Source organism: Leuciscus leuciscus (genome assembly GCF_965113295.1).
Source record: "Leuciscus leuciscus genome assembly, chromosome: 12".
NCBI lineage: Eukaryota > Metazoa > Chordata > Actinopteri > Cypriniformes > Leuciscidae > Leuciscus > Leuciscus leuciscus.
The window spans coordinates 4059969-4074056 of record NC_138736.1 but is presented as its reverse complement, the minus strand read 5'-3'; the positions used below and the strand labels follow the sequence as shown (position 1 = coordinate 4074056).

The 14088-nt window shown below is 38.1% G+C and overlaps 1 long non-coding RNA gene across 1 annotated transcript; it reads right to left on the bottom strand.

Moving 5' to 3' along the window:
- Positions 1-6242: 6242 nt before the first annotated feature.
- Positions 6243-13918, bottom strand: LOC309510997. The gene is made up of 2 exons (XR_014210458.1): positions 13052-13918; positions 6243-6309 (listed from the first exon to the last, which is right to left on the bottom strand). It is a non-coding gene; the product is annotated as an uncharacterized lncRNA (long non-coding RNA).
- Between the last annotated feature and the right edge of the window lie 170 nt (positions 13919-14088).

Below are 14088 nucleotides of genomic sequence, written 5' to 3'. Positions count from 1 at the left end.
TTATTTATTTTTATATACAATGAAAGTAAAACAAGATGCTGTATTTCTGCCAAAAACATTACATTTTTGAAGTCTAGATTAGAGGTTTAGAACAGTGAGTAAATAATGGAAATTTTCCAATGAATTTAATTGCTTTAATTTATTGGAACAGATTATTATTATTTTTTTATTATTTTTTTTTAAACATTTTTTATTGAATGCAAAATCTGAATACAACAAAATGGCATAAAATGGTCAATATCCTCCTGGGACCCAGGAATAGACTTTTGTCCACAGACTGTAGTGGACATTATATTTTTGTGAATTTCTCTGACATCATACATGTCACATGTCACGACCTGGGTGTCCTGTAAAGAGCAGATTCAGGACTTTTCAGAGATACCAAATGTTTGGAGGTTTCACCATGAAAACAACTTCTCCTTGGTCTTTAAAAATGTCTGACATTAATTTAGTGATCAAATGTAGCACTCTTATGGAAATATGATCATATATTGTAATTATAAATTAAATCTGACTACTTTTCAAATTGAATTGCATAAACCAACATATTAGGAAAACGTTATGGGGTTTCAAATCAAAAAATGACTTTGTTACAGAACAGGACGTTGATTTCATACGTGTCCACTGTAGAGACATCAGGACTTATATCATGTTTATCAGGCATTTTGGGAGACAATAAGTGAATATGGAAATAAGTTATACATCAATATTCCTATGAAATATTAGATATTATTATTAAAATGTTGCTAATTATTACTCCAATTATTTGGGAGGATTTATTTGACAAATTCATTTCCTTAAAGGAGAACTCCGGTCAATTTTAACATTGAGCTCATTTTGTTGTAAATTTGGAGTGCTGTCAATACAGAGAACAATGACAAAAAACGGTGTTGCCTACACCGTGTTATCCTCTTTTTAAAATTTGCACCCTGTTGACTTCAATGGGGCATATTTTAAACCTGCTTTTACAAGTGCAAGTTTACATTACAAGTGCACAGGTCATGTGAGTGATTCCTTTAGAGTTAACACGGGTGAATCTGACTGCAGTAGATGTGAAAGATATGAATAAAGTTAATTCGGGCAGCGCTCATACCTGTGTTTACATCCTGTTTTCGGTTGAAGTCCAAAGTAGTCGATTGTCGAGTTCACGCGCATGTGTTTAGTTACCTATGATCACGCGCGTGAACTCGACAATCGACTACTTTGGACTTCAACCGAAAACAGGATGTAAATACAGGTATGAGCGCTGGCCGAATTAACTTCATTTTAACGGATGGTGTAGCAATATTGTTGTCCAGGTGGAAATCGGGAGAAAGGTCGGTCCGGGAGATTTTCGGGAGGGGCTTTGAAATTCGGGAGTCTCCCGGAAAAATCGGGAGGGTTGGCATGTATGCATATAATTTCATATAATCAACTCTGAGTTAACTCTGCGTTAAGCGCGTGCACCACAACTATAAAAAGCCATTATCAATGGAGCACAGATATTATGAGTCACCATGGCAACAGCGCCAGACAAAAAGAGGTCTTCATATTTTTCACCAGTACGAACATTATTACTGTAATTTTACAAAATTAGAGTAAAATCTGATGTAATTATATTAGACTATAGAACAATTCTGTATATTTAACATACATTTTTAAAAGGTATATTTTTAATGTAACATTCTCCCTATACACACTTTGGTCAATTCAAGAATAATTCATGCAATTGTATATTGTTTATTTGAAAGCATTAAAAGTGCAGTTTCTTGTCTCCTTGTATTGTTCAAATGGTTGAGGTTGATATGGGATTTAGTAATAAGTAGACCAATACTTTCTAAAGATAGTCATTATTGCATTAATCTAATTACACTGTTGAAGATGTCATTTGTAGTTACTAGTAATACAAGTAACTTATCCAACTGTTATATCATCAGAGGTGAAACTGGAAGAACAGTATGTTATTCAACCTAATTTTAATGTTCATGTAGGGGCAATCCTGCAGGTATTAAAAGAACATGGCAGCTGAAAATTAAATATAAAAACATAATTCAATCAAGTAAGGCTTGAGTGTACATGGGTGTAGGCCAGGGGCGTTTCTAGGTTTTAAAAACATCAGGGGCTGAGCCCGAAACGTCAGGGGCTAGGGTGGGTAACAAGATAACATGATTCGATACAGAGAATAATGTATATTTTAGGCCTATATGCAGGGGGGGCAGACTGGTTAAAAAATTCAGTCCTGGCACTGTAGCCACACCAGGCCATACTACCACACAGACACACACATTCAAATGTGAGGTAGTTAGGGGGGTTCGGGGGCATGCTCCCCCGAGAAAATGTTGATTTCTCAGACCTACATATGTGCATTTTAAGGTGTTTGACGGCCAACATTTTTTGATAACAATAGCTTTAAAAGCATGTCAGTGGGCAGTAGCATAAATTATTTGTCAAGCAGATAACAGATTCTTAAACATGAAAATGAGGATAAATGTTGAAATGAATGATCCACACTATAAAATGGAAATGCAGAATGTTTCTGCTTATTGTTGACAATACACAACCACATATTCCAAACAGGAATGGCCTTAAATGAGAAATCTTTCAAAGATTATTTTGCATAGATGTAAACTTTTTAGCATTAAAGATTGGTTTCAGCAACTTGTTTCTTTCTTGAGTTAATCAATGTTTTTGGCACTATTAAATCAGTTCAATTAAATTTCAATTGTTCACTCATAAAGACAGTCACTTGTCACCATTACTGACCTAATGATGCAAGTTGTGCAAACACAGACAAGCGGATTGATAGAAACTTTGAAAAGGCTGATGCTGGTGAAATATTCGAACACATTCGAGGACCTTATATATAGGCTACATATCAGAGTTAAATAGGAATACATTGTAATAATGTTAATCAAGCAGACTAAATCACACAACTGCGCAGCAATATTTAAGCTCATTATACAAATGAAATAATACAGATCTAGACAAATTGGGTTGCTTATAGTTAAAAGAATGTCATGAACGATCATTTAGGCTAGATGTAGGCCTATTTTTCACATTTTTGGTCACAAAATATTTAGTCAGTTTTGATGACATTGCAATATTGATAAAATGTTAGAATATTAATAATGAAAATTGAGTAGGGCTACGCCAAAATGTGTAACATTTATGTAGCCTACAAAGGAATACAAAAGCCCCGACATAGAGTTTTGACGCAGCTTTAATCTCCCTTTTGGTTATTTCAATACTTAATTGACGACAGAACACGACGTTACATGCTAGTTTATTTTGCGTGATACAGGGCGCGCCGCATTTGCGCGTGATTGAGCCGCGAGCAAACGGCTGGCACGACGTAAGTAAGATCGTTTTTCTGAGTTTTACTGACATATAGCCTGACAACATCTGGTGTGACTGAAGACTGTGCGGCGGTGCTGACTGCGTTATTTTTTTTAAACCGGTGCGGCGCGCGCGTCCCCGAAGTTCATCCGTGAGAAACTTGAAACCGGTGCTTGAACTTGAACTCAGGTGACTCATTAACACTCGCGCTACTGTCCACGCCCTGCTCTCACGGCTCGTGGACTCGTGCTGCTTGCCACTTTGCCTAATAATAATTATCAATAAATTACATTTTTTGAGATCCGGGGCTATAAAAAAAACATCCGGGGCTGAAGCCCCGGATGCCCGTCTAACGACGCGCCTGGTGTAGGCTACCTGACTTTACAAACATTTGACATATTAACTAAAGCATCCAGTGTCTAGCAGTGCAGCAGCATTTTTGGCTGAGGGAATTCAAAGCCAGTCACTCCCCAAGATCCAAGGGCCTCATAAAATGTAGAGGTTTACATACGTGTTATTTTTTATATTTCCATTTATTTTACTTTGGGTTGGGTTTTTTGTTGGTCCAAACAGATTCTGATGGTAATATCTGTCTTTTGGAGCCTCCTGTCCCATCAGAACCCTAGGCAGTTGTAAGTAGCCTACTCAATACACCAGAAATTATGACAAATAGTGTTACTCAACCAAATGCTCATCTTCACAGGACGATGGGGATAAAGAAATTAAAGTTTAAATCTAAGTATGAACGGGTATTCTTATATCTCCCCGCGCCCCCAGAGTGTGGAAGAACAGCAGGAGGACGGTCCATCAACTTCTGGTGCACAGATGAGCACAGTTCAGTGATTCTCAGTAAATGCCACAGTTTAATTCTGTAGAATTTGTTTAGAACTACATTATGTAACTCTATCTACTACTGTATTTTCAGTTGCCAGCTAAGGAGTTATATAGACTTCATCTTATTAAAAAAATTGGAAAAAAATCTGCAGTAAAAATAGCAATATTTTATTTATTAATAAAATATTAATTTTATTAATACAAATGTACTGAAATAATGAATGAGGTGTTTAAACACCACTTCCTCTTTAAAAAAGGGGAGGAGACCGATAGAAACTCTGGGTTTTCTGAAGAAAACCTGCTCCTGACCAGGTTACCAGTAGCAGTTTTATTTAACATTAAGTGACATGGCATCTGACGCACATAAGCCAATGGCACATGTCACTATGCGTATTGGCACATCCGGTCTTCATTGGCATGTGCCAGTGGATAGTGGCATGTGTCACTGACATTATTGGCATGTGCCAGTGGTGGATAGTGGCATGTTTCACTGACATCGCGACACACTGACACTGACATGTCACCTGACTGACACCGAGTCGCGGAACATGCGTTTATATACTGTCTATGGGAACATGTCACCGCGTGTTGCGACACCTCCAGTAGTGACTGACAGATGAATAGAACCCCTATAGCTTGAATACCACTGAATATTTTGTAATACCAGTGCTACTAATATTAAAGCCACAGATGAGAATCTTGCGCTGTCCAGTGTTACACTGGTTACACTCACTTATACTGACACCGACTGGCGTGCGTTTGTGCAGCACGCACAAATAAAGGTTTACAGTAACGGACGCGACTGTTAATACGTTATTCGTAGTGACCCATGATTTATTTCGTGTCTTTCCTAGAATGGGCAGTTTGTGACTTTGCGAGATAAACAACATAAAGTAGCACTGGTATTACAAAACATTCAGTGGTATTCAAGCTATAGGTGTTCTATTAATCTGTCAGTCACTACTGGAGGTGTCGCAACACGCGGTGACATGTTCCGCGACTCGGTGTCAGTCAGGTGACATGTCAGTGTGTCGCGATGTCAGTGACACATGCCACTATCCACCACTGGCACATGCCAATAATGTCAGTGACACATGCCACTATCCACTGGCACATGCCAATGAAGACCGGATGTGCCAATACGCATAGTGACATTGGCTTCTGTGCGTCAGATGCCATGTCACTTAATGTTAATACCGCCTCTCCAGGTTAGGTTCAGAGTAAGTTACCATGGTAACTGACTCTGAGTATAAGTTACCTCTCTTTCAGAAACGGGCTTGACTTACTCTGCTTCCTCAGGTTTAACATACCTCCCAATCTGAAACAGAAAACCCAGCGTTTCCCTCATTTCAGGGTTAACATACTCAGTTTTCACTTAACCTCCTTTCTGAAACAGGCCCCTGGTGTCCACTACAGAGAACATAGCATAACGTATGAAATGTTTTTTTTTACCATTTATTTCTTATGCTAGTCTAAACAATGTGATGACATGAAAAAAAAAAAAAAACATTTCTGGGTCTCAGGAGGATATACAGAGAAAAAAAAAAAACTGTTATTTAAGGCTCAACAGCGGAACAATATTGAATCCAAAATACACAATACATAAAATTAAATAACCACCTGCAACAGATTATATAATACAAGCGAATTATACAGCTGTGTTGCATTTAACTGGTGGCATTAGAGACATATTTTAATTCGTATAACCAAAGTAGGGTGTTTAAAGAATCTAAATATATGAGATATATATCACGCTGCTTGTATGATAATTTTATATTTTAGAAAACTAAAGGGAAATAGCCTGGAATTTTTTTCCATACTTGGAAATTATTCAAATCAAATTCCATACTTTGCAAAAACACATAGGAACCCTGATCGAAGTTGATTTGACAAAGATGGTAAATCATGATTTTTTTTTTATTTTATTTTTTTACAGTATACAAACAAGTACAGCTGATATTCAGGATTTTAAATCACTTACTATTTAGTTGTTTCATATGTCATACTTGTCACACAAATACAAGATGTGAATTGAGTAACACCACAACTGTACTTCACACAAATAAAGACACACGGACTGAATCAAATTTGGGCTCTTATTTCTGCCACCAATTCAAAAAAGATGGTCCTTTATTTGCCGGGGAGGATGATGCCATCATACTGAAAGACAAAGAAAACGGTGTAAGCAAATTCAGAAGAACAGAAAACACTGGACTTATCTACTCAAACTTACATTTATAGCTCTTTTTACTAATATATAGTTTCAAAGCAGCTTCACAGAAAAAGCATCTTTCTACATTACAGTCTGTGTGTATAAAAACATTTTAACTGAATTGGAAAACACTAAGAAGAAATTATCAGTATTACAGGAATGTGAACAAACAACTGAGGATTTTCTTCAGTAAGTCTATATACAATAAGAGGCTTGAACTTCTGACAGGTTAAAAGATTAATATTAAAAAGCAAAATAAATCACAATCATATGGAATACACTGCAGAAACTGAAACTAGTTACACAATTTCTTTCCATCATGAAACGAATGATTGTACCACTTGTTTGGAGATGGTCCTCACTGCAGAACACGAAATCTAGGGGGAGGAGTTGGATCCAGATCCAACTCCTCCCACCTTACATATACATACAGTCAGCATCTAGTGACAAAAATGTGGTATTGCGAGTCATTGACGCCTGCCGACCGGCAACGGTACATTGCAAAATTAACTGCAATAGGTCATGATTGCCATTATTTAATTAAAAACTGGGTCAATGACCCAACCAAATGGCCGGAGGTGTCGTTTCCAGACATATTTTGTTATCTGGTTGAATCTCCAGGTAAGACATCGCAGCAGCTGTAGCGGTAACATTAGCCTATAACTCAATCAACTTTCGTATATGTTGCATACTATAACTCCATAAAACCTTGTCACTTACCAATTGTACGTATGCTTCACTCCAAACTATTAATCCTTTTGTAAAACAGTGATCAGTAGTACGAAGTTGCAGAGGGACTGTGCTGACAGTTATCCCTAAATCACAGACTGGAGCCTGTATTGAGTGTAGGACTGGGCTATAAAACGATAACGATAATTATCGCGATATAATTTTTCTCGATAAAACGATATCAAGAGTTCGATAATGTTTATGCGCCAAAAGCGGAACGAAACTCATTTGAACCGCGCGCCACACGGACCATTTATCCGCTCGGCTCAAAGTCCAAACGGCAGCGCAGCGCGAGCTCACTAGAGCAGATGCGTTTACTCTGATCGGTCTTGGTCATGAGATCCAGTGAGAAGCGATTTAATTCAGCGAAGAACACAATGTCTCAGTGATTTAAACCAGTTTAAAGGCAGATGAAACAGTGCTGACTAACAGGAGAAACACTGTGCGCAACGATACAGTAAGAAGGCTTTTCCGTCTACAAATTCCCATAATTTACCATGGATTTACTGTAATGTTAGCCTAGTAATATCTACATCATGAGATGTGGGATATACATATTGAATTGTATTATATTTATTTATATAAAATCCTGAATTATTTTTCTAGTCAACTAACGTGCTGGTCATCAAATGGCTTTCCTGAGGTAACGTTAAATTTAAAGGGATACTTTACCGTTTTTTCATATTAAACTATGTTATTCCCTTAACTAAGACGAGTTGATACATACCTCTCTCGTCTCAGTGCGTGCACTAAATCCCTCTGTCTTGCGGCGAAACTTTGTTAGCCCAGTTCATTTAATATGGGCCAAGCAGAGAAGCTACCAAACACCTCCACGTTTTCCCTATTTAAATACAGTTACTCGCGAAGTGTAACTCGACCTAGAACGGTGACACAAAACAAAACGTTGCGCTTTTCTAAGCGTGTAAAATGGATAACTATTTTGTATGGCGGAATACCATAGCAAGTGCTTGTAAGCACTTCGACTTGGCGCAGTAATATCTTCACTAGAGGGAGCGGGGGCCGGTGAGAGGATTTTTCACGAGTGAAGATATTACTGCGCCAAGTCGAAGTGCTTACAAGCACTTGCTATGGTATTCCGCCATACAAAATAGTTATCCATTTTACACGCTTAGAAAAGCGCAACGTTTTGTTTTGTGTCACCGTTCTAGGTCGAGTTACACTTCGCGAGTAACTGTATTTAAATAGGGAAAACGTGGAGGTGTTTGGTAGCTTCTCTGCTTGGCCCATATTAAATGAACTGGGCTAACAAAGTTTCGCCGCAAGACAGAGGGATTTAGTGCACGCACTGAGACGAGAGAGGTATGTATCAACTCGTCTTAGTTAAGGGAATAACATAGTTTAATATGAAAAAACGGTAAAGTATCCCTTTAACGTTCTGTGACATAATTGTTCACCTGCAGCTTTATTGACCTCTTTCCGTGGTTGAAAAACACTGACTGATCGATATTATGTATGAGGCATAAAAACCTTTCGGTAAGTTGTACTGTATCTTTAAATAAAAACTAACAGATGATCGGTTTACTTGAACTGAGGCGCTCCAGCGATCGGTCACGTCACATTTACAAGCACCAAAACGGTATTTATTGTCTGAATTTCGTAATAAAATGGACAGAACCCGAGAGCTGAGAATTGTTTTCATATCAATAGTAACCTGCTCTGTCTAGTCTGTCTGCTAATGCGCGTTCTGTAAATATAAATTCTGATCTAATATTTTTCACGGTATTTTGAAGTGCCCGCGATAACAATATCGTGCATATTCATTACCGCGATTTATCGCATTACCGAATACCGGCACATGTCTAGTTCTGACAATAAAGAGTAGTTTAAAACCACAGTTAACGCTCTGGTTTCTACAACTTTCACTTGGGAGCACAAATCTGCCTTTAAACTTGAAAGAAATAAAGATTTGACATTTATCGTGATAATTACCGATATCGACTGATGGGCGATTCCACAGTTTCTGTCCACAAGGGGTGTAATGAACAATATAGATTGAATAATACTAGGGCTGTACTCAACCAAAGAAAATCTTGGTCGACTGAAGTCCTGAAATTTTCGACTAAAAATCGACTAAAAATGAAGGTAGAAAAAAAAAGCGTTAAATTAATTAAATGCGCACTGTGCGCAGTACTTGGTAGCCTTGTTGTCCGCCTAAATGAATTATAAATAAACATAAAAAACTAGTAGGCTATTTGCAGTATATTAAATCGTTTTTGACCTAATTATTTTGCACTGAAATGAGTCTGACACTCGAGTCTGTCGGCTCTGACAGCGTTGCATCACGTGCACCTGCGCAATATCATAGCTTATGATTTCCGAAAATAGTACTATGTTGTCAACTAGTGATATCATCACAAGAACTGTTGAGGAATATGCAACATAATTTAGACAATTATTTTTGTCATATGTTATAATAAGTTATAACTGTCAGACACTATCATTTCACCGTGCATGTCCTCGCACCGAGCGAGGCTGAACATGAGCTCAGCTTCGCAGCTGAGACACGAATAGACTATTAACTTAAAGCTTTTACTCTTAATAAACACAAAAGGCACGTCCACTTTAATAAAAAAAGATTATTTATTAAACAAACCAGATCAAGAGCAGAAACGAAATAAAGTGCATAACTGAAAAATAAAGCATCCTAGGCTCAAAACTAACACAACCAACAGCACAGCGCAATTGCGCATTAGGCTCCAAATAAAAAAGTCACTAAAACATTGAAATATGCAAATTCTGATATGTTCATATAGCCTACTCAAAACAGACAGGGCAAGCTAACGCAGACAAGTGAGCTTACCAAGATGATATGTCATGTTTTTCGTCGAGCTGTGGAAAACTGCTTGCAAACTTTGCATTCAACCTTTTTCCTGTTATCAATTTTAACAAAATGCTGCCACACTGTCGATTTCTTTGTTGTTGATATGTTAGAAGAGGACTGACTAAAACACTCTCACAATTAAATAAATAATATTCAGCATCAAACCTTCTATAGTTATCGCTCTCTCTTGGGTTGGGCTAATCCAAAAAAGGTGAAAACAAGGGGGGTGTTCTGAAGACAGACTGTTACAGTGAAACAAGGGTACTCTAAAAACACCCCCATTAGCAGTTAGTGCTTTCCACCTGATGAAATGAGCGCGCCTCAGCGCGGCAAAACTGATTAAATAAACACGGCAAAACTGATGAAATGAACGCGGCAAAAAATCGACCAATCAGAATTTTGGTCGAACCAGAACGTATCGACCAATTAATCGACTAGGACAGTACAGCCCTAAATAATACCCAGTTGTTGTCATTTTTTTATTTTTAGTTCACTATTTTGTTAAAGATAGATGTAAGAAATAATAAAGTTACTTTTATCCCACTAAGCCTTGGAATTATCGTGTAATGAGACTTTATTTTATTTCCGTCCCCAGAAATTGCAGATGTCATGGTGGGACATTCAGTGCATCTGGATTTTTCCCAAGTCATTTCTTTAATTTCCTTTAATAAAATCCAGAATTTTGGCACATAACATTTATTTTGGTGTGTCTTCTACAAAATACTACTACTAACACTGAAAGTATAATTCCCTTAATCCACCACGATGCAATGGAAACATTTACTAACGTTCGTTACACTTTCTGTCCAAGCAGTTACGCACGTTAAACTATGATTTTAAAGGAAGCAGAGATATAATTTTTCCATGTAATTCTATAAGTAGCAAAACGATAAAAACATCTTGTGTGGGTTAAATTCTCATATGCGTTGCTACATGACCAATTGTTAATAAATCGGGATAAAACGGGGGCCGAGATTTTCTGTCCAAAAATCATAACGCTCGTACATTTTATTCTGACGCTGAATTTCCATCTCCTAATGTCTCAACGGTTCTAATGTCAGAAATAAGATTGTCTAGGTCACGGTCGCTCTGCGTGGAAGGAAGAGTTAACAGGATTTCACGGATTTCGACGAATGTGGGTAAGTTTGTGGATTCTGTCTAAAAGTTTACGAACGTTAAAATGATACGAACGTGGTAAACTTTGGTTAAGTAAACATTAAATAGGATCATTGTGGTGAGAAAGGATAAAAGAGTGTGCGAGTCGGATGATTGCGAGTGGTTTCGGACCGAAAGCGTCGTGTTCATCGTGAAAGAGCATGCATGAATGGTGGTTTTACATTTTGACAGATTCTGCACATCTCGTTCGTAAATTAGACGGAAATTTTCAGTCTGTCCAACTTCCAACGTTGTTTTCTGCGTATTTTTGACTCATCCTCAACTGCCTTCCATTGTCCTTTAGTTAACAAATATTCAGGGTTACTTTGCATAAAGAGTTATTGGTGCTCTATTCAGCAGAATTACTCATTTTATCTGTCCACGTTACAAATGTTATTTCATTCACGATGTATGATCTTTAAATTTGATTGTATGGTAACAGGTTATTTTAATGTGTTATGAACTTGTTCTATTCTTTGCCAGTTTTCATGAAATGGTATTATTTTGTGTTACTGAGACAATCTTGCAGGATTGTTTAATTTTTTCCGTCCACGTTACGCACGTTATAACTTTACACTTGTAGGGGTTCCTTTGTCTTCTACATTTGGCAAATACATTTGAAAAATATACCTGTGGTATTTTTTAGTAATTTTGCTGGCTTTCAGTTTATGAACATACCAGACTCAAATGCACCTTTAAGTTTATAGAACAGATAATATTAGATGGCCACCCCGCCTGAATGGAAGTCCTATTACCAGTTTTGTGAACCATACACAACGCATGACTCATAACTATACCAAATTAGGAACAAAGCAAAACATGAACTGGGATTCAACCAGAATTTTATTAAGATGAATTAGATAAAGTACACTTTCTGCTTGAACTTACACTGTTTTTCTGTCCATGTTACATACGTTAAATATAACATCAACTCAACTTTGATCAAAGTTTACTAGTTTACCATTGCCAGATGTATCCTGCCTTTCACACAGCTGTACCCCAGGTTTTCTCAGGATGTTAACCTGAGGACAATGGCTTTCTCCATGAAGATTGATTTTGCAGGCTGTTTGTCCTTGCATTTAGGCCTAAACTGTGGAATCGCCCTGATATAAAAAAATTGATTTTTTTTTGCCATATCGCCCAGCCCTAATTGAGTGTAGACCTCGAACCACTCCATAGGTTCGCAATTGGCCTATCAAGCAAGCCTTAAGCTGATAACGCTAATGTGAATGAGACATCCCTTATGAAAAACAACTATAGGAATCTTGTAGTATTTTGGGATACTATAGAAGTACTATAGAGGTATTACAGAACATCACATAAGTATTATACACTACTATAGAAATCTTATAGGATTACTATAGTTCTTTTTCGAAAGGGATGTAGACAAATCTGGCCCACTGCCTAATACGAGTTTAACACCCACTACTAATATCACACAGTAATCTCAAAAAAGAAAGCTCAAAAGCCATTTTGTCCTCCTTTCCGGTTCTGTGTGTTTATTAGGAAGGATGTAGAACTTCAATTCATAATTTGTTTGATTATTGGCGGTACAGAAAACGGCACAGCACCTCTTCAGCATGATTGTCCCGTGTATTTTAATGAGCGCCCAGGCAATGTTTTCCCCCACCACATCACCTGACGGGGCGTTCCCGGGGGCGTCCCCAGACCAACTGTCTGTATGTATACCTAAACCTACCCATCTCCACCCCCTGATCCCTAAACCCACACCTAAACCTACCAATCTCCACCCCTTAGATCTGGATCCAACTCCACCCCCTGGATCTCGTGTACTGCAGTGAGGTGCTACTGCTTGTTTGCCTATTTTAACAGTACAATTTTGGGATTTTACAACTTCCGGCTCACTCTAAATTTAACTAAAAAACAAGACAAAAAAAAAACAAAAAAAAAACAGACTGTTTGGGAATGGAGTCAAGTTGTGTCACAGGTATTTAAACACACACCTTCTGTTGGAACCAGCGCATCGCCTCCTCCCTGCGGATCCGGTGCTTGGCTCCGATGCGACCCTGCTTCCTCTTCTTGTCAGCAATACTGAAACCGGGTCTGCCAAGAACCTATAGTAAACAGGTAAGGACAGTTTATTCATGTCCATCACAGAAACACAGCAGTTACAGGTTAAGCTTAAATTACGCAATTGTTTTCATCCGTTCTGCACGGTATCCCTCAAATGTTTTCATCCGTTCTGCACGGTATCCCTCAAATAATACCCATTTTTACAACATCCATTTAAAGTCGGCATGAAACGGAAGTTGAGATTGTCATTTTTTTCCTTGTTGTGACGTATATCCGAGTGAAACGGCTTCTGAAATTAGAAAAAAAATGTAGGGCGGGGCTTGATTTCGTCCTTCGGGAATTGATTGGATCGTTGGAGGTGGGGCGTTGCAAACAAAATGGAGGCAGATTTGAATGCCAGTTTACATTCAGTTGTGGAGGATTTCTCTCCACCGGACTCCCCACCGTTACTCTCCCATGAAGGATTTTTTTATTGAGGAGCCCGGCGACGAGAACGAGGACGAGCAGCTACATTTTCAGGCAGGAATCAGCCCATATTTATATGAGCCTCCCGCGAACCAAGATGAGTCAAGTCAAGTTATCAGTCAAGTTCACCATCGAGAGCATCTCGACGTGTCCGATAAGTAAATAACTAGATTTAGATAAGATAAATAGCCTACCATTCGGACTCTTCGAGATGCTCTCGAGGGTGAACTTGACTGATAACTTAACTTGACTCAAAACGCTCAAAACGAGACAGACACCGATAGCCGCACCCTCATCGGCTCTGGCCGCACCCTTTCGCCATGGCACGTGACCGAAAGAGGAGAGGTCGTTTCGAGGGGGGAGGGAAGGGTAATGTATTTGATTAAAGATTATAAGAGTAAATAAATTTTTAAAAAATAATGAATTGCACAGATAAATCATTTATAATAAACACTACAATATTACATATAAAAAGAAGATTTGTCAAATTTGATTTCATGCC